Source organism: Brienomyrus brachyistius, chromosome 19 (genome assembly GCF_023856365.1).
Source record: "Brienomyrus brachyistius isolate T26 chromosome 19, BBRACH_0.4, whole genome shotgun sequence".
Lineage (NCBI taxonomy): Eukaryota > Metazoa > Chordata > Actinopteri > Osteoglossiformes > Mormyridae > Brienomyrus > Brienomyrus brachyistius.
Window position 1 is genome coordinate 16,673,894 of NC_064551.1, and position 23,910 is coordinate 16,697,803.

At 41.3% G+C, this 23,910-nt stretch overlaps 1 protein-coding gene across 2 annotated transcripts in view; it reads right to left on the bottom strand.

The window, feature by feature from the left end:
• Window positions 1–20,262, bottom strand: part of LOC125714579 (kelch-like protein 29) — a 158,980-nt gene extending 138,718 nt beyond the window's left edge. Inside the window, exons 1-2 of one of the 2 annotated variants that reach the window (XM_048985306.1) lie at window positions 19,929–20,262; window positions 4,750–4,821 (exon numbers count right to left, since the gene is read on the bottom strand). The gene's annotated coding sequence lies outside the window, so the exon portion shown is untranslated. The remainder of the gene's footprint in view (window positions 1–4,749; window positions 4,822–19,928) is intronic. The other variant, XM_048985305.1, reaches the window with a different exon arrangement.
• Window positions 20,263–23,910: the final 3,648 nt, after the last annotated feature.

The window sequence follows — 23,910 nt, forward strand, 5'->3', positions numbered from 1 at the left end:
AACATCCATGCTTCTCGCTTATCTTTGTCGGCACCGTAGAATCATGAGTATACTAGAGTTTTAAGATGAAAGTGTCTGACTGATTTTATACTGAAGCCGGTAAACAGACCTAGATTTCTGTCTCTGCACATTTTCAAACATTAGATAACAAACATTAATATATTTAATCAAGCCCCAAACACTACAGGAAAAAACAACCTTACAAATGCGAAGGAGAGTCGGAGATACTAGCGATGTCTGCAGTCCTCCTCTAGCCTAGGTAGCTGGCCAGTCCAAAACTGTTATATATACCAACTGTGCTCTACCTAAAACCATCCATAATTAGGACTTTTACCTGGCAACAATTAAATCCCAACAAATAATTGGGATTACATTGATCTTCCTTCACTACATATTCACACTGCAAAAAACAAGTTTGATCAGTAATTGATTTGTATGCATTTCTTTCCATTTCATCCAATTTCACAGCATTAAAAGTACAAAAAGATTGATAAATATGTATTTAGCCTTCAGAATTTAGTCTTTTTAATGACTAGTAATTGTGTGAAATTATTATTATTACTATCATTCACACTTCACAGTGGGCAGTTCTTACAGAGCTTGTGAACAGGAAAGGGTTAAAACAGAACCTGCTTCCATAGCTTTAAATTTTCGTTTCAAAGCCAGCGGAAAAAAAATGTAGGTTGAATGAAATCCCATACATGCGAGGAATGTGCCTACCTCAGTACATCCGCAGACACACTCTCCCCTATATGATGAGCGGACCAGTCGAATTTCACGCGCGGCTGCTGGCTTACAGGCGCTTTCGTCAATCACGAGAATCACGTAGATGTGACGCTTCTGGAACATTTGGGCTTTGCTGGACAACGAAAGCAGTCGAGATGTTTTTTTGTTATTAAATCCCATTGTGCTTTTACTCCTGCGCCCTTAAGTAGGACCCTTAACCCCAAATTGCTCGCTGCTTCCTCAAAAATATGTAAGTGCCATTGGATAAAAGTGTCCTTTAAATCAATGGTTCTCAGCCTTTTTTTATCCAAGCACCCCCAATGTCCCCCCCCCCCCCCCCCACGACTTTTGATATAATTTCTTTTGCATGTATTCTGCAACGCTGACAAAAACTGCCATTATGTATTAATATACAGATATTTTAATTTGGTCACACAGCCAAAACATGCAATTTCTTTTAAACATGACTCAAACGAGGTTTCACTCCACTATGATACTGTTCTCAAAACAAAAAACAAAATCAAATGTCTCCAAAATCAGAAGCTTGACAACCATTAAACATGCACTTAATAACTGAAAAGACCCTCGTGTTAAGGTATTAGCCTTCAACAAAATAAATATTGTAAACAACAACATAATTAACAATTAAATGAATGAACCAAATCACAATGATTCCTAACCTTTGCCCTCCATCTTCTTCCCTGTGAGAAGTCGCTTAACTGAATAGTTTGATTTTAGCGGGGAATCCGTGTTTCATCACAGCCGAAGCTGTCGTGCTGTTTACAACCAGGAAGAAATACTATTGTTTCAATAAAGCCCTAATTTTAAAGCACAATTAAAGTACATCGATATTAATGGTAATGTGTCATCCTATATCTCTTTTTGAGAAAAATATCGCTACAATGTAAAAAATCTATATTGGCCTCCGCCCAGCCTTCTGCTTTAGCGCTGAATTTTTTTTTTCCCCCAACACTTTTACTTTTAAATAAATTGTGCAGCCCTCCCCGCTCCTCGCTGAGGCCCCCTAGTGGGCCACAGCCCACTATATGAAAGCATTACATGAAATAAATGTTATGGCAAATCCATGAAATCTAGAATACTACGCTTGAAGAATCAACCAAGCTAACAAGGCGTTCATCAGCATCAGGGATGCAGAGAATAGACTGATGATATGAATAGGATTACAGGCTGACAGGAACTCTATCTATCTATCTATCTATCTATCTATCTATGTACTCACACATTCAACATGTGAAACTCTCACTGGATGTACACTTAAGTGTCGCAGATAATTACATTAGTTTTGTTGCTTTTTTCCCAAACATACGCCTGTAATGAATGATAAACTATTAATGAAAGAGCTGGATGTTGCGCAGCAAAAGCATTTGAAAGCAGCATTTGTAGGCCGGCCTTGTTCTCCTGCCCTGAGGTTTTCCAGGCAAACACTCTCTGCTTGCAGATGGCCAACTTCCCACAATCCTGCAGTGCAAACGGACCGACTGAAGTCGGCGTCAGAGGGGAGTCAGTGCTGCAATCCAGAGTCACAGCTTCCAACCACACCCTCCTCTCTGAGTTTCCATGTTACCCCCGTGTTCTCTGAACAAAATCATATGGTTTACGTGATCTGGTGTCAAGGACTGGGATCCCAACCAGGACCTTCTCCCTGGATGTCCCCTGTGCTTGCTGGTACGCTCTCCAGGATCACCGCAACCCTGTGCCAGGTAAGCAGTATGGAAGACGGGTGGATGCAGTACGTTTCATCTGCTTTATGCTTCTCCATCCCTAATTAAACCACCAGTAATCCAAGGTATTCGGGACCCCCACCTTCGCTCTGCTAACACTGGTATTACACATTACTGTTTAAAAAAAAGATACATTTGTGATTGACAGTGAAAAATGAAAGGCCCGTTTATCACAATCTGGTAATTCAGACCTTTCTTTCGTACAGTAATTATTAATGTAATTAATATGCTGCGATTTAAAAAGAAAAATGTATTCGACATATATCTTCAGACACCCTCTGGGAGCATTTCTGACAGATGGGTGTTTTAAAAATGCATTTTTTTTTTAGATCTTTTTTTAATCAACATTTCCTCAGAGATCCCAGCTCAGCCCCCTTATCTTCTGGACCGTTCTGTGTCCACCCAGATCATCCTGCTTTACAGTTGAACCCATGCAGTGCTCTCCCAGTATATTACCGGCAGCCATGTCTGCAGCGGCAGTGTTTACATCCACTCAAACCACACATTTATGAGGCCCCAAGGTTTGGCCCCCTGTTGGCCACAAACAGTCACTACAATAAATATCACATAAATACATTCCTGTTTAGGAATTTCTGATGCACCAGCTAGACAGCTATGACCTTCTGACTCCACTCACCGGCTGTTTATTTAGCTTACCAAGCATCTTTTTCAGTGCGGCACCTGAAACAACTAACCCACCTTGCGTGTCTCTCTGTGCGTCTGTGGGCCCTAGTGGGACTTAACCAGAGCCACTGGCTGCAGCCACACAACATGGCGGACTTGGCTGGTTCACAGATATTAAACTCAATAGCAGGGGTGAGATGTCATGTTGTGATCCCCCCTGCTGTGTGCTGGCCCCCCTGTGGAGGTGGTGTGGGGGGGTGTGGGGGGTGGGGGGGGGGAGGGGGGGTTGCCTCTCTTTTCCCTCTTCACCCCGGATGTCTTAATTGTGACCTGCCAGGATGCTGGGGGGGTGCGAATAACAGGGAGGCCGCGATTGGGAGACCCATGGTCTCTACCCCTACACCCCCCCCCGGGTGTCTCTGTCCTGCACATGGGCTGAAAGCTGTCATACAAACATACCACCCCACATGCTTCCCATTTCTCTCTTTATAAATTAACTCTCCGGGCAGCAGGTGGAAAAATAGTTAAGGACATATAGATTAGACATATAATCTGAGAGACACTGGCCCCAGATCTGGAATGGGCTCTCCTGTTAGACCATTGAGTGAAGTTTTTATGTATTTAACCCAAATCGCTGTAGATCTACCTTGAATTTAAAAAAAAAAAGAAGAAGTATTAGGAATATTTTAAAAAACAGGAGTTTATCGCAATTTTTGGGAAAGATTCTCCAGCCTCTTGAGGTCTCGGGCACCTCTGCTCTCCCGACAGCCAAGCTGCCATGACATAAACAAACTATACTCCTGCCCCCCCCCCCCCACCCCGAGGTCCCAAACACGGTCAGCCAGCGGCTGGATGAAAGAGCGAACGGCGGCTGAAATGGAGACGGCGTGTAGGCATACGGACAGACGGCCCTGCAGTGCACATCCAGATGCAGACTAATCAGAAGCATGATATATAAATAATGAAAGCTGGCGCCTCTCTTACTGCGTGTTTGGGCGGCCTGGTGCCGAAAACACCGCATGGCATTAACATACTGAGCAGGAGTCGCGGAGCTCTGAATAAGACAGCATACCGGACGGCTTATCTCACCGCCGCTGCTGCCGCCGCCGTCACTGTCCCTACCTCAGCTAGGCTAATTTAACCTCTGATTAAATCGGCGTCCTCCTCGAAAGCCTGCAGCATTAACCGGACTTAAGTAGCCCAGTCCGTGACTCGCTGTCAGGTTAAGCGTTGAAGAGAAACAGGGAGAGAGAGAGAGGGAGAATGAGTTTCTATCAGAGTCCAACAGTAATTTCAATTATTTCTCGCGGAATTCAGCCACACCTCGCGAAATCTGCAAGTCAAGTACCTTCATGGCGTTCCCTGTCTAACCATGACGAAAATCAACATCCTGCTCCAATGGAATCAGGAACAGACGGCGTGGAACAGCGTGCAGGGCGCTTAGAGGTCGTGCACATGCAGACAGACGCCGTCACAGCAATTACACAAAAAATAAAGTCCCCTAATCGAAGAAAATCCAAGGACCATTTTGCTCAGTCCCGTGTAATTCTGCCTGTGACGTTGAAGCATTTTTCAGGTTGCTGCCATTCGTATTTGGACAATTATTTAAATATACCAGACAAGTGTCATCGGACATAGCTGTGGGTTCATAACTTACTGTAGAAAATGCCAGCCGGACAGAGATGCTCATCACAATTTGCTAGAGTCTCTCTCGTCCTGTTGGGCTGTTCTGAAAGACAAAAGAATTCTTGGTAAACTCAATATAGGGGATTTTCGGTGTCAATCATGCAACTGTAAATTTTTTGTATCTTTTTTTTTTGACATCCATCCATCCACCCATTTTCCAAACCGCTTATCCTACTGGGTCGCGGGGGGTCCGGAGCCTATCCCAGAAGCAATGGGCATGAGGCAGGGAACAACCCAGGATGGGGGACCAGCCCATCGCAGGGCACACTCACACACCATTCATTCACACGTGCACACCTATGGGCAATTTAGCAACTCCAATTAGCCTCAGCATGTTTTTGGACTGTGGGGGGAAACCGGAGTACCCGGAGGAAACCCCACGACGACATGGGGAGAACATGCAAACTCCGCACACATGTGACCCAGGTGGAGACTCGAACCCGGGTCCCAGAGGTGTGAGGCAACAGTGCTAACCACTGCACCACCATGCCACCCCTTTTTTTTGACAAATAAAGGAAAAAAAATGAAGTATGTCTAAGACATTTTCTATAGGAATTTTCCACATGCAGCTGCCACTAATTTGCACGGTGTCGCACAGTGTGAGATTTTGGTGTAAATGAATGACGAGTATTAGGGTCACACATTAGCACATTAGCAGGAACGTGTGCAGTCCGATTTCTCTCCCTCTGCCCTGAACGGAACAGGCCTCTAGCCAGCTCGAGGACAAACAAACACATTCACTGAACACCACATACACTAATCATCTTAAAACTGTATCATTTTAATGAGACGAAATCGCATCAATTTTCAAAGGAAGAAAATGATAATCATATATCATGTTCAGTACAACTACCAAATATAAATGAACATCTAATAATAACAATAAACAACATGTAAACACAGCCATTGTTATTCTAATGGAAATTGTCAATAAATCATAAATTAATTCAATAAGTTCAATGTTAGTTCTTTATGGAGGTTGCAAAGACAATAAATCAGGAATCAGTGACAAAGCAAGTGGTGCCCAGTGTGGGGGGGGGGGGGTTGTTAGCTCTGTGACATCACAGATCCTGTTCTCCTTTATACCATGGCCCATGGCTCTTTCTCAGTCACATGACCTTGTCATCAGAGGCTGAGGCCAAATGACATCGTCTCTTTTTTGAATTCCATATTTTAACCTGTCTGTATTTTTTTCTCTCCTCATCATATTTATTTCACCACAAGATTCCAGTTCTCTTTCCAGTATAATTTTTATTACCTTGAAATGCCTGTCAAAAACATTATTGATGTAAACTAACACAAATGGCAATTACTAAAAATAGGCGAATTTAGAAATGATTATTATAATTTGTTAATGAACACAAAAAGCCAAAAAGATTATCTGTCTAATGTTGTTCCATTTAATTCAGTTCAAAATACTTTATTTGTCTCCAGAGCAATTAAAGGCAAACATGTAAGCAATAAAATGCACATATATTTCATCCTCACACACACACACACACACTATACAACTGACAATATACTGACAATCTAAAACAATTTCAATAAATACCGACAAGTAAAAAAATACATATAAAAGCCTGTCAAATTAAAGTGCAGATTAAAGTGCAAGTTCCTTCGTCAAGATAAACTGACGATTTGTCATGTATGACTTAAGCAAAAAAAAATTATAATAATGAAGCCTAATTATGATTGGTGAGGAAAGTTATTCAATTATTTCAAAATATTAAAAATCCTGCTTCTCGTGTTGTTTATTTAACCTGTCATATGTTTAAGCTCGTATCAGCTTAGTGCTTTTAGGGCCCGTGAGAGGGGAGATCGTAAGGCGGGACGCGGGACTCCTGGATACGGTGTGAAGATGCGTGATAGCGTAAAATATTTATTAAATTTGGATGCGATTTTCTAAGTACACAATGCAACATATTCACCGAAATAACGGTACCCCTGGACTGTGGGGAAAGACGCGCGTCCGCAGCCGAACGGCGAGTTTAACCTCTACGGCCGAGGGCTTCCGTGCGATGTCAGCAATCTGCTGTTTTCCCAAAACTTCACAATTACGCATGAGAACTGCTGTTCATAAGGAGCTCCGGACTCAGCGGACAGATGCGGGATTAGCCTTCTAAGTACCGCGCTTGTCAGCGTCCCTTTCAGCCCATCGGTAACGAAACATGACGAACTCCGATGGAAGAATAAAATGATTAATCTAACCAACAGCGAAGGCGATTTCCAGTTTTTTTCCTAACACTTTAAAGTGTAAGACACTTTCACGGGCTGCTTTTCATGGACTGCAAAGGCGCTCATGTGAAGGTGAAACGCATGAACAACACCGAAGCGTCGGGACTGTAATTTAACATCCCTTCGCGTCGCTTGTATTTGTCGAACACCGCGAATTGATTAATATTTTAATGCTAAATCTGCAGCCTCTACCTACTGGACAGTCCTAGGAGGGGGGGTGGGTGGCTGAGAAAACCTTCATTCATATTAGTTCAAAAAGCAGAAAGTTGCAAAATGTGCAGCGTGAAGCTTTCCACCCTGTTAACTATTGCTTTGTCTCTGATGTATTAATTTCCTGTCACAGTTTTATTGCAGTACATGTACAAAAACCTTAATTGAATTAAAAGTAAATTCACAATACCGATGTTAATAGGCTTTTTGAAAATGCATATATTACATTAACAATATATCTTCCATCTGGAAATAGTAAAGCTATGTTGTAAAGCTAAAATAGTGATCCTTCATACAGGTACTGTATCACTCTGCCCTATAAATCAAAATATTAAGTAAATTCAGGTCAAGTTTAAAAAGCAGGGAAAGCATTTCCACCTTGGCTATACAACAGGGTTATGAGCCAATAGCTTTTTTTCCACCTTAGATGCTTTCTAGGGATCTTTGGGATATTGTGCATTCACTTCCGTTCATCTTACCGTAGTGGGGGGTGGGGCATTTTCATTGGCTCTGAGTGATGTCAGTCATAGATAGCGGAACACTTTTACACTATGTAACTTGATTGCTTCTACTAGTTTCCAGAGTAAATCACGGCCATAATTGTCGTGTCATTTAAAAAAAAAAATCTTGTGCACTCAGTAAAAAGAAGTCGGTGACAGTCTTCATGTTTCGCCTATAAATGCCTCCCCCATTTTACTGTTGCCCCCCCCCCCCCCCCCCGGATTCTCCACTGCCATGGCCTCAGGAGCACCCGAATGACAAAAAGCCTGAAATAAGGCGATGACTCCCTACCGCTTTCAAACGAATGTCATCGCTGTGTCAGCTACAGGCAGATTAATGCAATGCATTCATCCTTATTAAATAGCTGTATTCCTAACAGGCCAAAACTGTTTCCTGAGAAGCATCTGGGAACTGTTTGGTATATTAACACGTCATTTCTCAACATACAGGCAGGGTCAGAGACCCCGGAGACTTCGACAAGAGTGAGGAGATCGGCGAGTGACACAAAGGAGGAATTTAAAACGTCTGTGCACCGCGCAAAAACTTGCAGTAAGGACTCCTCTGGCATCCTGTGTATTTTTTAAGCTGTGACTGGGGGGGGGGGGGTGGTGTCTGATACCTGACACTTCGGCATAGCGAAATTTATTAAGGTTACAAGTGATGTGCTTTTGGAAGACAGATATTTTCTAAGATCTGTATTATATATGTATGTATCAGATGGTATGTTATGCACTGAGCATTACTGTCTAAGTACCTGTCACTAGTCCGACATTAATCTTTATTTTTATGTGGTGTCGCGTTACACAGAAGGCTTCATTTATGCAGCCGCAGATCTTTTGCTAAAATGTGAAGCGTGAACAGTCATTATGAATCTTTTTAGGTTCACTGGCCCATGTTGCACGTTGCAGGATGAACTTTAAAGGGTTTAGTTTCGACCTTTTCATTTGGATGTCGATTCTGTCCTCACAACGAATTTTAAGTTCTTAAAAATAATAATAATAAAAAAAAATATATGTAGACACGTGTTTTAGATTTTAACAGTTCTAGTACCTAACAACCAGACTATTGAAATAAGTAGGACTTTTTTCCGGTCAGTCGTTCCATAATAATACATTATATTTGCATTTCGATTGGGTAGCAGTAAAGGTTTGTTATGCTTCACAATTATCCTTTGTCAGCGCAGTCCTGTACTGAATAAGTGGCTAGAAGATGAATGGACAGAGCAAACTTTATTATAATTGTACGGCAGTTACTACAATAACAACAACAAAACATCATTTTGGTTGAAAAGTTTCTGCTACTTTTCTGTGCCATTATTCATACAATAAAATGCAGCTGGACAATGTGTCGTTTGCTCGCTATCGACCGAAAGTATTGTTGCAGCTAAATCTCACACCGCTGCTGTTGGCTTTAAGTCAATAGCAATTTATCTGCCAAGTCAATCTGAATAGACCCACCAAGGCAGTAAGACATTAAATATTAGGCTTGTTCAAGCCAATCAGGTGTTACACATGGATTGGTGATGTACAATGGGCTACAGAACCATCAGCTAATTGTGTTGTGCCCATTACAAAGATGCCCCCCCCTCCCGATTCCTGAGATGTGACCGTCGGCTCGTATGAGAGATTTCGGGTTTGTCCTCCTCACCTTGTACATAACCCATCCAGCTTTGGTCCTTCTTAGTAGAGTTGTTTTCCCGGAGAATTTTCATACCAACCTTAAAATAAACCAGAATTCATAAATCGATATTCTCCTGAAATCCAAAACCACTTTAACTTGTTATTTTACAAAGACAAAGTAGAAGGCAGAACGCTAGTATTTTGATGAAAAAAAAGCCGACTGTAACTTCTGCATGCTTTTCACTTTCCGTTCTTATTGCTCCACCACGTCACGAGACTTTTTAATGCCTGTCAGGAAATTAACTGGCTCTTGCGGGCTCACGTTCCTGCCAGCCAGCCGCAGTCGCCCTCCTCCAGCCGCCTGGCCAGCGCTGCGTCCCCCTCCCCTCGCAATCTCTGCAGTCCTTTCAGCTCAAAGCACCGGTATCAAGCCCTTTCCCCTTTCCAGCTCCATGCCCCCGTTCTCCTCATCCTGCCCGTCCCATCAGGCCTCCTCACGGCCTGCTGCTCTCAGACCTCTATACAAGATACAGATTCAAGATCCTTTATTTACCTTTTGTATATCAGCACATAGGAATTCTTACTTGCATTTAACACAATCAGGCACTCAGAAAACATCAAAGCAGACTTATAACTAGCTACTATAGCGGCACAAGTATCCCGCACTTTATAAACGTTCCCATTATGGTTTATGTATTTACTAAACTGTACTTTTTATCGTTATTTACGTCAAACAGTATACCCTAGCTGTATAGAAGGCTAAATCCATCTCGGTTTGTGTAAGTACGTGATGTTCACACAGTGGTGAAATCGCCTTAAGATACAATGTATCCCTGTCATCAAGTGGTGCCTCGTCAAATGTTTGTGGTTTTGATTAAAAAAAATTATTTTCTAAACTGGGTTTTAATTTTTGCGTCTGTCTTTGGGTCCACTGCGTTGACACTGTAGTAAATTAATAATCATGTCATATTGCTTAAGTTATGCGGAAAAAAACGGAAATATTTTAAAAGGTTTTGTATGGAGCCAAAATTACACATGCAAGATATAACCAACAAAGGCTCTGATTCTTAATGATAACATGTTACAAATATACCATTTATCTTTGTGAAATATCCTTAAGGTATACGTTATAAATGTTTGTAGCCTAGTCATAAAAAAAAAGTTGCACACTTTGAGCGAGACTGATTTGCAAGCCAGGTAAAGGGTATATATAACATTTGGTTACCATTCATAACATGCGTCAGTGATTCAAACTAATTGATCAATAGCCACCGGAATCTCCACTGAGAAGGGGCCACCAACCCTTCATGGGGCCACCATTTCCATTCACCCCAGTCTGGCAGTACCAGCCACACGGCCACTAATTCTACCACGTGTTCTTTAGTACAGTTTGTATTACGTGTTTTTGTTGTAAGGTGTCTTGAAGGCTATGGAGAGATAAATCCGACATACGAAATTTGACTTACGTACGGGTTTGTAGAACGGATGACTTACGTGGCTCGAGATTATTACAGAATTCTCTTTATTGGGAATTCCAGCTAAAAACATCAATAATGAAATTCATTTTGTCCATCACCTGGCGATTTAAAACATCTCCGGGAAAAACGAAAGATAAACAGTATGCACCATAAACTGAGAATTTCTTTGTTTTCCAAAGAATTGTGCCCCTCTGAGATCAGAGATATTTTTGTTATGATCCGTATGCACGGAATTTGCGTTTTACATATTATGGTCGTCTTTCGAATTGCTACATCAACACGCCCTGCATGTCCAATGTGATTCTCACCCCTCTGGCATTTCTAATCTCCCTTTTCCCGTTAATCCTCGATGCTATAAGAACCAGCATTATCTAGATGGGACAACTGACTGCTATCCACGCTGCAGGACACACAGAAACACAATAATGCTCATCTTATTTTTTTGCACCGATTTGGTATAGATTCCTACCGCAGCATACGTGACAATCTCAGATTCAGAAGGTCAGCTCCCCCATCGGAAATACAGTCACATGGACCCCCATCAATCTCCTCTGAGTTTCAGATCACCAGACATAGTGACACTTTTGAAATTTCCTACCTGGTCCCCTAAAGCGAAGAACATCATACATGGCTATCTCTCTGTCAGCTCTCCATTTGTCCACATCCCTCAAAGCCTGGACTGACCTCACAACACATGGAGACATCAGATGGTGATCTCTCTGCCCTCGCCACATTTTCTGTGCCCCCGAAACCCAAGCTCGCCTCACTTAACTGATCTGGCATTTTTACAGGGTCTGCTTTCCTTTCCCCTCTCCAGATAACCGACACATTCGCCCCTTCATCCCAGCCTCACTCATTCCTCCACCACTGAGAACTGCTGTCTTCAACCATCTCTCAAAAGCAATTTTTTTAAATCATTTCGGGTCAGATGTGATCTTGTTTCAAAACAAGTCAGGTCTTTCCGATAATACTTTTTCTCCAAGAACAGCAATATCATAGATCCAAACCAGAGCACGCTAATCGTTTATCATTTTAATCCTCCTGGATCTGGCTCCAGCCTCTATCACCTTCAAAGCCACATTCCTGACATGGCAGGCGAAAGCTCTGCCTGTTACCCTTAAAAAAACGTGAGACTGATAGCGCCACGGAAACGCTCGTAGCGGGGCTGGAATCTGGCGACATGAAATTCAACAAGTTTATCAATATAATTGTAATCTATTACCAACTACAATGTAACTAGTTTTTAAAGGGTTAGCTATTTGTTTTCATCTTTGATTTATAAATACAATATCCTGAATGGTTAGCTTTGGTTTATGAATACTATCCTGTTTTCGCTTATGTTTAGTGAATGGCTACTTTTGTTTACAGAATACTGTGCTATTTTCGTTGTTTTTGGTACTTGAATGGCTCCTTTGTTTGCAAACACTGTTATTGCTGTATTTGAAGTACTACATCTTCACTATCTGTTCAACATAACTTACCTTGTACAGACAAGAATTTTAAATAGATCAATTTATGCTTCGCATGCTGTACATATTTACCGTATTTTAAAACTATTTATCCACTGTTATAAATATTCCCATATCAAAATTGATAATTACGGAGCCCCTGAAGGCACCGGTGCAAAAAATAAAATGATCTTACTTTCACGTGCGCATGCGAAACTGTCTCGTGCGTACGCGAAAGTAACATCATTTTAATTTTTTTGCACAGGTGCCTTCGGGGGCTCTGTAGATAATGGGCTTTAGAAATATTTTTTGGCCTATATTTTATTAAAACTTAAAATAATTAAAATCTTTATTGAGCTTTTATATCTAATGTATCATTGGAATATGACTTTGACAGTAAGTTAAGTTAGGTTGAGCAATCATTCTACCAAAATGTCCGTGTTGTCAAAGAAATCATGTTTAGCAGACGGGAAGCAAACCCGGACAGAAACACAGTAAAACCTGAACATGGCAGCATTTTTATATTGACACAAATCACAAAAACAGCAGTGACCATGTCAAGCAAATGCACATGTAAGATGGAGATCCTTTCCAGAAGAAAGAACGGTATTCACATACGATCAATGCAATTATAGTCTATGGAACTATACTGACAGGTTGGGTTTAACATTCAGCTGATCACGAAGAATCACAAAATTAAATATATATATATATATATATTCTTTACCGTCCCAAAAGGGTGGCATTCAAAAGATTTTAATGACCCGGCTCACTACAAAGATGGTCTGTTCACCAGCTAGGAAAGTGTCAGGTTTCCAGAACCCCTTCAAGATATCAGATTTAATGGACCTCCCCTTTAATGCATAATTTATTTTGCTACCTTTACAGTTGAATGCCTTCTACATCAAGGCTGGGGTTTGCTGATGTAAGAGTGTCTTATGAATGCTACGAGGACTTCAATATTGCAATAATGTAAATACCGTATTCACAGTAGAATAGATGCATGCATGCTTTAAAGAATAGTATCCTTGTATAGTTATTGTGCTATCCTGCTCCTCTGCGCTCTGGAAAAAGCTTTAAATTATCAGGACATATCACTCAGTTTAAAAAGCCATTATCATTTGTTTTCTGTTGTACATGTATGATTATACGTGTATTTTAGAGGTATGTGTAGTATGTAGCCTATCTAATATGCCATGGGAAGTTGGTACAGTTTCACGACAAAACTGCTTTTTTTTGGGACTTCAGTGCTCGTGAATTTGGACAGTATCGTACAGGTACACTGCTAAAGTTATGCTTAAAATGAGTACGTTTATTTATTGCGGAGCGAGCATGGAAGGTGGATGCGCGCTGAGTGTCTACAGCTCCCCTGCACTCCGCTCCTCGTTCTGCGCCAGGATCCGTGCGCACCTTCGCAGCGGCGAATTATCCAGCCAAAAATCCTGCGTAATTGTCAGATCGGAAATTTTTCTGAAAAAAAGCCGATAACATACACAATGTGCACGCTCCAGATTGTAGGTGGACATAGAGTATCGTGTAACGGAGGATGAGCAAAGAAACCAAAAACCGGTTTAATTAGCGACATCCATCGTGACAGACCGAGCTTTATCTGTGGCTTTAATCGAGAAGATATACGATCAATTTCCGATAAACTGGCACCGAAATTTCATTTCGTTAATTAATATGATATTTAATTTAATTACTCTGCCCAAGTTTATAAAACATAACTGGAATTACATATTAAAATAAATATCACTTTCTGTAATTCATTTTTATGAAACCCTTTCAATAAAACAGCAGTACTCCTTTAATTCCGTTACATTATTTAACGCTTTATTATTTTATTGCCCACATTTGTGTTGATTAGGTGGTGAGTTAGGTACATCTTTCACGCACTTGGTGGCCCTAGATTTTACATGTTAATTACCGGCAGCCAATCCAGAAACGTGCTTCAGAAAATAAGGTACATTTTTTGTGCATCATGACACTGCCAGCAAACCCCCCCCCTCCCTCGCCCTCACCACACGGGGCGCAACACCTCCAAATCACCACAGTGGTGCCTAATGCCCACCCTGGCTAAAAAACGGCGGCTTCCCAGATGACAACTACCTGGCAGGATGTAGAGAAAAAAAAAATCATAAAATGATAAATGCCCTCTTCTAGACAGAGAGGTCGGCGGGGAGCCCAGCAGGGAGGAAGATACAGACAACTGATTCAAGCCAGAAAACCGGACAGAGCTGCAAAGAGAACCATTTATCCGTGAGACTGAGTAATAATCACTTCGAGTTTGTCGCAGCCACGAAAAATTATTACATCGCACCTAAATAATTTCTTCATGCGCCTTGTAGTCCTCTAACCCACATTTTGTCTTGATATGGAAAAGACAGTAGCTTCAGAAATGATGGAGTGGTCATTTAAAATAGTAAATAAAACCAGCACATAATTACATGTAAAAGAATAAGGGAGGGGCTTGAAAGAACAGTAATGAAAGGGGGGGGGGGCATTAAGAACAACACCACCTGAGATTAAACCTCTTCACAGCAGAGCCACTGGCCTCTGGACAAATGCGGGTAGATCACCTCCGTAACCCGTCCCCACCACTGAGACCTGCCTTCCAGCCACAGCCAGCATCCCCATGCGTGACCTGACAGTCGGGAATGTGTCACCACGCGTGGCGACTGTTACTTGATAGACACACCCGGTGTTTGTCCCCTCAGTTGGTTTTTTCGACTGTCTGGTGAAGGATCACTGACTACATTTCTTCTTCGAATGACACGGATTAGTTAAGGCACAGACCCAACCTGCCCTGTTCATAGACCACAGGGCAGGCAGACAAATGCAGGCAGATAAAGGCAGGAGAAGATCCGAGCCTCTTCTAATACCTGTAAACGTGGGGTTGTATGCAGGGTATTTCAAAACAATAATTTTTTTTCCCATTACAACCAATACAGATATCGATAAATAACATTTCAGACTGACTATGGCTTCCCGCCAACATCCTATAATTTACTGTAGCCAATTAGCAGCCAATTTGGCAGCCGATTCATCCCAAAAACCCTTCAGACAAAAGTTCATCGGGAAGCTCTGGACATGCAGCACAAACCAAGGGACGAGACCTTGATTCCACATCTGGGCCGAACGCTCATCCCATACCTGGTCCTTCATATAAATATTAAAATGGCCAAAAGTAGCATCTCTCCCAATTGTTACACTGAATGTAGCAAAGCTTCATCCCACCGCATCAGACCGCCTCTGAATCACGTGCATGTGTGATGCATTGCATGCCAGTGGTAAACACATGTTTAACTGATAACGAGCCTTTAATTGATTTAATTTACAACAGAGCATTTAATTGATAACAGTCCTTCTAAGATTGTGAAACCACAGAAAATCCTATTTTCCCCTGTTCAATGCCGGATTAGCATATGACCATCCTCGGTCACAGAGCCGGTCTTCCTTATAGACGACATAGGCAGAACTCCCCCGTTATTAAACTGTATTTTAACAAAGCGCCATCGAGGGCCATCGGGGACAAAGTGCATAAGCAGAACGTTAAAGCAACCCTGCAATATTCTTCCGGATGTTTCCTGTCCAGCTGGGGCCTCTAAATCTACTTAGAAAACAGTGATCTGTAATTCTTCCGGAATTCTTTCAGTACAAATGTAATTAGGACAAACACTTGGTTTTATCCATACATGGATGCAGACAAAGACATACAGACCCCAATTACTTCTGGACAATGATTCCAGCGGCTTATCGCCAATACATTTGGTCTGAAGGTATATTCAGGTTGCCCCAACATTCAAAAAGTCCCTAAATGTATTTAAGATACACAGCATAAGGGGTAAAAATATAGTTCCATAATTAACTGAACCTCTGCCTAGCTCTCGAATCCTGCCCTGTGTGTTTGTTGTGTTTAGTGTAACAGTACAGGCACATGAAGCAAAGCCTCACAGTTAGTTTGGAAATTAAATCTGATTTAATATTTAAGAACAATTAATAAGAGCACAAAATGCATCTCCGATTTGGAAAAAAAAAGACTGGATTTAATAAGATCCTGCAGGCTTACATACCATCATTGTTACAATGTGTGATAATATATCTGTTACTCATCAATTGAAAATCAGGGAATTCTGCCTTTCTTTTGTGGGGACGTGCGTTTGGAGTGTTTGCATGTTACTATCATTCCAAACAATACAGACAGTATCTCGATAAATACCCGTAACAGCGCAATCCATGATAATTCTAAGACTTTTGGATGGAGGGTTTTTAAGAATGAATATGGCAGCCACTATTATTTATGGATCCAATCCAGTGTTTGTGCATAGCTAGACATGTGTTTCCCATTATGGAATTCCAGGACGAGAATCCGCAGCAAAGCAGAAATGGTCCACCTGATTTCACAGACAATCTGAATGGAAAAGTGTCAACCAAACCATCTGGCAAAGTCAGCAATACAGCCCAAATCAAGGCGTTTGCAAAATAGATTCACCTGCTGGACTATGTCTCAGAAACATCAATTAAGAAAATACAGCAGGATATGGAGAATCGAGGGGCTATGAATCAGTCTTCCAGAAAAAAAATGATTTGATCATTACAAGGTATAAAAGTAGACAGGTTTTAGTGTTAATTCTGTTTAACAAAGAAACGCAGTTCTCCCGTCGGTAGACTGCACGCAGCATTGTGATTTTCCGTTCCTATTGTACGCTATTACAGAGAAACGCATCACATGGGCATATCGCACATTTTACGCACAATGTCCTGAACTTGACACCTACGATGTATTCTTTCTCTCCCTGAATTAGAAATTTTACACATTTTACCGATTTCTCTTGTAAACCACGTAAATACAGTCTGAATTTAAAATGTTCTAAGGGGGCTTAAAAATATTTTTGTGCATTTTACGGAAATCGATTGCAAAAAGGGGCACTTCTTATAGTACGTGAATTTAATTTTATACAGTTGTAAAATATAAATGGAACATTTCGTCCACTACTAAATTCATAAGACAGGCGACATGCGATATCTATGAAACGCCAGTTTATAATGTAATTAATTATGTTTTGGCCTTTGGGATTTTTGCACAATTTCCAAAACACACACACACACACACATTCATATATATAAACCCTTTAAAACTCCATTATGGTAGTGCGTAGATGTGCTGGAAAACACGTGCATATAAAATAAGACTCAAATCGAAACAAATAAATATTTCATGACTTTCTTGAGAGATGGAGAACTTGATTTGTCTTTGTTTATAGAAAGTGGTTCAGAGAAATTGTTTTTTGACCTTTGTAAACAACGAAACAAATTACAATTAAATGCTACAAATAAATTACATTTATCTAAAGCAAATTATTAACTTCGTAATAATGAACGGTACGAACGGGCACCTTCACTGGTCACGCGTATTATTACCGAGGATTGGCGAAATGACGAACACTAGGCAGTGTGCAGCTCAAGTCGGCCATCTTTACTCACAGTATAGTTCATGTTATGAACATTATGTTTAAAATGCACTGTTGAAAGTGTCACACTCTTCAACTTAGAAACATAAGCACAACATCTGGAGAAGGTGTGTGTATGATTACATTTGAGTATATGAAAATTAATTTTTAAATATTAATATAATTAATAGTAAAGTGTCATTTTTTCATTACTATTTCACTAGTAAGATCTTTTTACTAACAGGTGAGTTTCAAAACATTGTATAATGAGAAAAACAAAAGGACACAAAGACATTGTGTTTGTGCTAATAATTTTTATTATTCTTTTATTTTCCAAAGATATAGGCCCTACTATATAACTGAAAACTGTACATGGTTTACCGGAATAGCTGCCCTTAAAAGAAGATACTCTATGCAATAGTGCTAATTAGTTCATATAGTATAATATTGTATCATGTCGACTTTCAAGTTGTTATTTAGTTTGGAGGCCATTTGCAATTTACAGTTCTGGGATCAGAATTGCTAAGAAAATGTGTGAATATGCGAACTATTACACATTTATATCATTTCACCATTTAACATGCTGTCAAATGCTATATTTTTCTATAGAGATCAAAGATGTAAGAAGACACCTTTTACCTAAACCTTTAAACACACCAAGAGCCCCACATGCTCAACAGCTATTAATAAGAGACGTTAAAATGCAAATCTCAGACTCATCTCCCAGCAGTCTCTGCGGTTTAAACTTAAACAAACATCGGGGCCCTTTCTATCCCGAATGGTCAGGTGTGTTTTAGCACAATCAGACACACTCACATTGTACGGGAAGCCGTGACGCTGCCGTCACCCGCAGAACCCGGAGCAGTTTGTAGCTACAGTGTCACAGGAGCCGCACTTCGGGCTTGGACTGGAACGCCAACGTTCTAGCTGTATGAAACCCCCCGTTAAATATAGCTAACAAGAATTTCTTTTGGTTCCACAGCAGCCAACGGTTAACCTCTCTTTTCCACGATCGTCACTCAGCATTGGCTCTGAGGATTCGGCGTTCACACACGTAAACATACCAGCTGCTAGAAAAGCAGTAACTTTAAGAAAGAAGAATGAATGAGAGCTGTGTGTTGTCCCATCTTAAGTCTTTTTCATTCTTTGTCAGTCTCCTAGGGAAAGTATATTTTATTTGATTCTACATACTGACCATCGCACAAGCCCAGGACATAAACGCAAGGCGAACGCATGTTACTGTTCAACATCTTCAACGCTGCTTTCTCTGACCTTCTCAAAATGCATTTTATTCCAATTTACAAAGTACAGTGTCCTTTCTGGGAGATGTTAAAGCATCATTCTCTCTTCCTTTCCACGCGCAGCTGGCTGAGAACCATTAAAATCAAGTTCTTTCACTATTCGTGTCTGTGTTTTTCACCAATATTTGGACCTTTGGAACAGCCTGAGTAGTGACAGGTACATCAAGCCCCAACTTTAATCGCAACCTATGAGTCCCCAAGGCCCCAGCATTTTGTTATAATAAGCAGGATTACACAAATGAACTGACTGGTTAAGAAAAAAACAACACAAAACTGAAAAAAAATACAATATGCGAAATTAAGCTTAAGATGTCTCCTTAGCACATTCAGAAAAGAAACAAAATTGTAAAAATCCAAAAGGTTCACCGTGTTGGTTATATTACAAAAATACCTTAGTTGTAAACAAGAGTGATTTATATAAGCTATTTTACAAAATGTTCATAAATAGATTTGCGACTGAAAGCTAAACATAAATTAGCCAGTTTCTCTGGAGCTTTTCGTACTTTTCCACGGATTTATTATATGTCACGACCAAAACACAGTGTGTTCCGCAAAACCCGACAGTTCATGCCCATCCCGAGTCACATCCCAGCGAGTATGAGAGGGCCAAGCCACCTCTTTTTTTGGTGCCGGTGATACCCGTTGGACGTGGCCACATCTCTATCCCCGTTATCTGGTGACAATGTCACTGTGACAGGCGGTGACAAGCAGGAAGTTTTTCTCCCACGTCGGGGCGCTTGCGCACAACGAGGGACTTGCACGCCCCATAGAACAGTATTACGATGCTCTACAAGGGGGCGTAGAAACACGTACCTCATGGCACCTCGTTAATAGAGACAGCGCACCTCCTGTTCCGCCCGCTCCTGCATGCAAACGGCACCGCACATGTTTTAAGCATTGCCCCTTACCTCGCTGGTCGTGAGAGGGCTTGTTCGCCGTTGCTTTTCGCTGTGGAGCTCAGTCAGCAAGGGTCTCTTTAACCCAGCAAGCGCCGCTCGTTCATTCTACTGAAGGAAAATAAAAAGTAGCGTATGGTCTCTTCTCGTCCCTTTACCTATCGCGCACCGTCGCCCATCTGCACTGTCTACTCCATTGCAGCGACTGACCGTCCACCGAGTATGCCGGAGTTGGAGACCCCGCCGCGGCTGCTCCTGATCTGATCCCGCGGCCCGAACAGCCTCGATACTTAAATGCGGGCGACTGGCTCGCGAGGTACAGCGCGCGGCTACTTTATTCGCCATCTGCTCCTCCCCTTTCACGGCCGGCTTTGTGCAGGGCCCTAGGGCTCCCCCTTCGGCCTCACCGATGAACTGCATCTTACATTCTTTCTTTAAAATTTATTTTACATGTTTTTTTCTTCGGGGGTGGGGGGTCGCCTCGCCTTGTACCTTTTAAACCCCAGGGAACCGTAACAATGGAGACTGCACTAAGTGAAATTCAGACTCAACGAAATGTTCCATGCTTCCTCATCTGAGCATCAGTGGATGTCCTCCACATTTTTAATTTTAGTTTTCATTGGTTTGCTTCAGCTCTTACCATGTATCTGCTTAAATAGTTATTATCCGAATAACAACATCAACGGGAAAATCTAACCAGTGCTATTGAATTAAATAAATCTAACTATGCTGATATATCCCCGTAACATATATATTACTTAACAGTTTGAAATAATTCATTATATTAATGTTAATACTCAGTGATTCGAATGACCGACCCAGTATTCGGTTTCTTGCCCCCCTTTTAGCTTCACGTGCTTGGTACATGAATCGTAGATTCCACGTGACCTACACTGTAACTAGTGCAATGTAACGATAATATAAAATTCACCTCAATAACATGCTTTAACACCAAATATTGCATTAAGTATACATTTATATTGTATATAAACTAATTAGAAAGTTCTAACCTAGTATATTTTTTGAAAGCCTTAACCTCAGAATCTATGCAAGATCTTGGATTTTTGAGTTGGTCACCAAATCAACAGCGACACTCCGTGAGATCCGATAGACAGGCGGGGCTCTGATCCCGGACCCCTTAAGAGCTTAACCCCCAGTGGATGAAATATCCTTATCTGCACCCCCTGACCACCGCTGGCTTCAGCTGTGTTTCTGGAAGGGCGTTGGCACGGTGATGCTCGTGGGAAGATAAATTGACTATGGGAAAGCTGAGAGTTTGACTGGAAGGACAATTAGCTTCCCAAAACATCATCAGGTCTTTCATTATTATACACATGTATATGTTCATATATTCACCACACACATACCTATATTTTTGTGTATTTGTCCACAAAAAAAAATCTAATATTGCATTGGCACCATTAAATATGCTTGTTTGTTGGTGTAATTTGAAGTTTAGGCACGTAACAGTTGCAGAGTATAATTGTCCCCCAGTCCATTCTGGAGACTTTAACAACACTCTTGCCTCAGGCCTGGAGGCCCTAAGACGTACGTAAATATTACAGGCCAGACTTTAATCAAAGCCCCACACGCTACCTTTTACACCTGACCTCCATTCAGCAGAGATTTTTCTTGTAAGCTCCTGTTTAGACTAATACCGTGCCTACGAGAAGAGCTCTATAAAGATTGCATCTTTTCCATAAACGGTTTCTGGAACATTCTTGTCAGGAGAAACAGATCCAGCAAGTTTATGTAAGTATGTGGATAAGCATATGCTAATGAACCAAATCATCGTTTTTCTTCTGTTTTTAGTTATTATAAAGCGCTCACAGGTGATGTAGAGGGGACAGATGCGGTGTATCTCATCCCACGGGGATCTTTGGCTTTGCACACAGGCAGGAAAACACAGGTATCAGAGAGAAAAAAATGGATGCGTAAGTGAACAGACAAAGATAAATAACAATGAAAGATTTCCTGCTCTGCTACTGTGGAAGAACAACAAAAAAAAAAAACACCCACTTTACGCTTGATGGGTGCGTTTAAAGAGGAAAGAGAAGCAAGTCCAAGAAGCACATCCGCTGTCACAATCACAGATGGCAAGAAAGAATGAGATGTGAGGCAGACAGCAGGCGGGAACAATGGAGAATGATGGGAATCCACAGAGCCCAGCGCTGGGAGTGGATCCCAAGGCCGCAAGCGACTCGGGCTCAGCCTGACGGGGGCTTTCCCACAATTATTATACTATTATATTATATTTATTATTATAAATTCACTTTTTTTTTAAAAAACATTTTTATTTAACTTTAGCCAAGATTTAACGTTTAATATCAGAGTCATTTGTGGATAAATTGTGATACAATAGCCAGGTTTAGTATAAGTGGCAGGAAACCCCATCTCAGAGCTGGTGGAGCTGGAGAGGTTAATTAGAGAACTGACTCAAAGATTCCTACAGTGAGCGAGCGAGGTAAAACATTTTATTTAACGCCAACAGTTATCAGACATCTCTTTTGGCTCCTGAGGGTTTTTTTCTATAAAATTTCAGTATTTTTTTTATCTTACAACTACATAGGCCTAAGAAAACGGTGTGCTGTACATTGTTTTGTTTTATATAGTAAATATCTGCAGAATAAACTCTGACGTGTCAGTCAACTAAATGAATATAGATACAGTACAAATTATTTAATTTTCATAATGCCAGTTAAAAGTCTGTTGTTAAAACCCAGTAACCCAACACCCCATTAAATGCAGGCACGGATTCTAACTATAGGTTAGAATATAACTCGGATGCCGGTAGTTTTTTTGTTTCATTGTTTAATTTTACCTTTAGAAATGTCGGCAAACTGTCAGCTGCCACATTGAAGGTGTATAGGAGGGAGGCGGCGCCAGGCCGCCGGCAGCCCGAAACGGTGGCGCTGAGCTCGCAATGCGGCCGCCGCCGCCGGTGAACAGATGGCGCTTGTTTTCGCAAACACGGCTCAGGTTAAATCCCCCTCCCCGCCGCAACGCGGCCATACGCTGCTGTTTAACTTTTCTGACATAAACATGAATTTAGGGATATGTGAAGAGGATGACAAACACGCCACTTGCGAGGTAATTACAAAGTGCAAAAAAAGGACAAATAACAAAGCAGAAAAAAAACGTTATGTAGCCCACTTGCAGTTGCCTTAGAAATGCATTTATATATATATATATATATATATATATATATATATATATATATATATATATATATATATATATATATATATATATATATATATATATACACGTCTTTTAATGCAGCTGGGAGTTCACTCTAAAGTCTGTGCCTATATGTCCATTACAGAGATACAATAATTATTTTTACTATAGGCCTATAAAGTGCACACATAAAGAGCTGTAAAGTTAATATCGTGTGAACACGCTTTCTTTGTTCCCCATCTTTGCAGCTCAGACCCTATTGCTGTTGGTGTCAGTTTGCATCCTGAAAGGTTCTGCGAGATTGACGGGTCAGCAGCAGCCATCCCAGGTAATTAATTCAACATCGTCATCATTTCTTTGTTTGGCAGAAATAACTAAAAGATTAAATTAGTGCATAAAAAAACAACAGACGACGTGATTTTTAAACAGCCTTTTCTATTTGCTGTTTATGTGTTTGTTTCCATGAAGAATATTAATATCACACCCAGTTTACAGTAGGACGGTGGTTTGCGGTAGTCGGTATGTTAAGAAAGTCCCTTTTTCCAGGTTACAAATGATACTGACCCATATCTGCCTGGGTCATTAGTCGCTAGTCCGCTGGTGGTGAGCAGGAGCGCCGTGGACATCACGCACCATCCCGCAGCGGGCAAACCCAGGCGGCGTGATTTACCATCGCCGGTGCATCTGCGGCTTTTCCTTGCGCCGCTCTGACATCCACACGGCTATTAAGCTGTCAACGTCCCCACTGCTCCTTATCCTAACCGGGAGGCAATCATTGCCTTAACACGCTGTGCTCGGCCAGATGACCTAACTT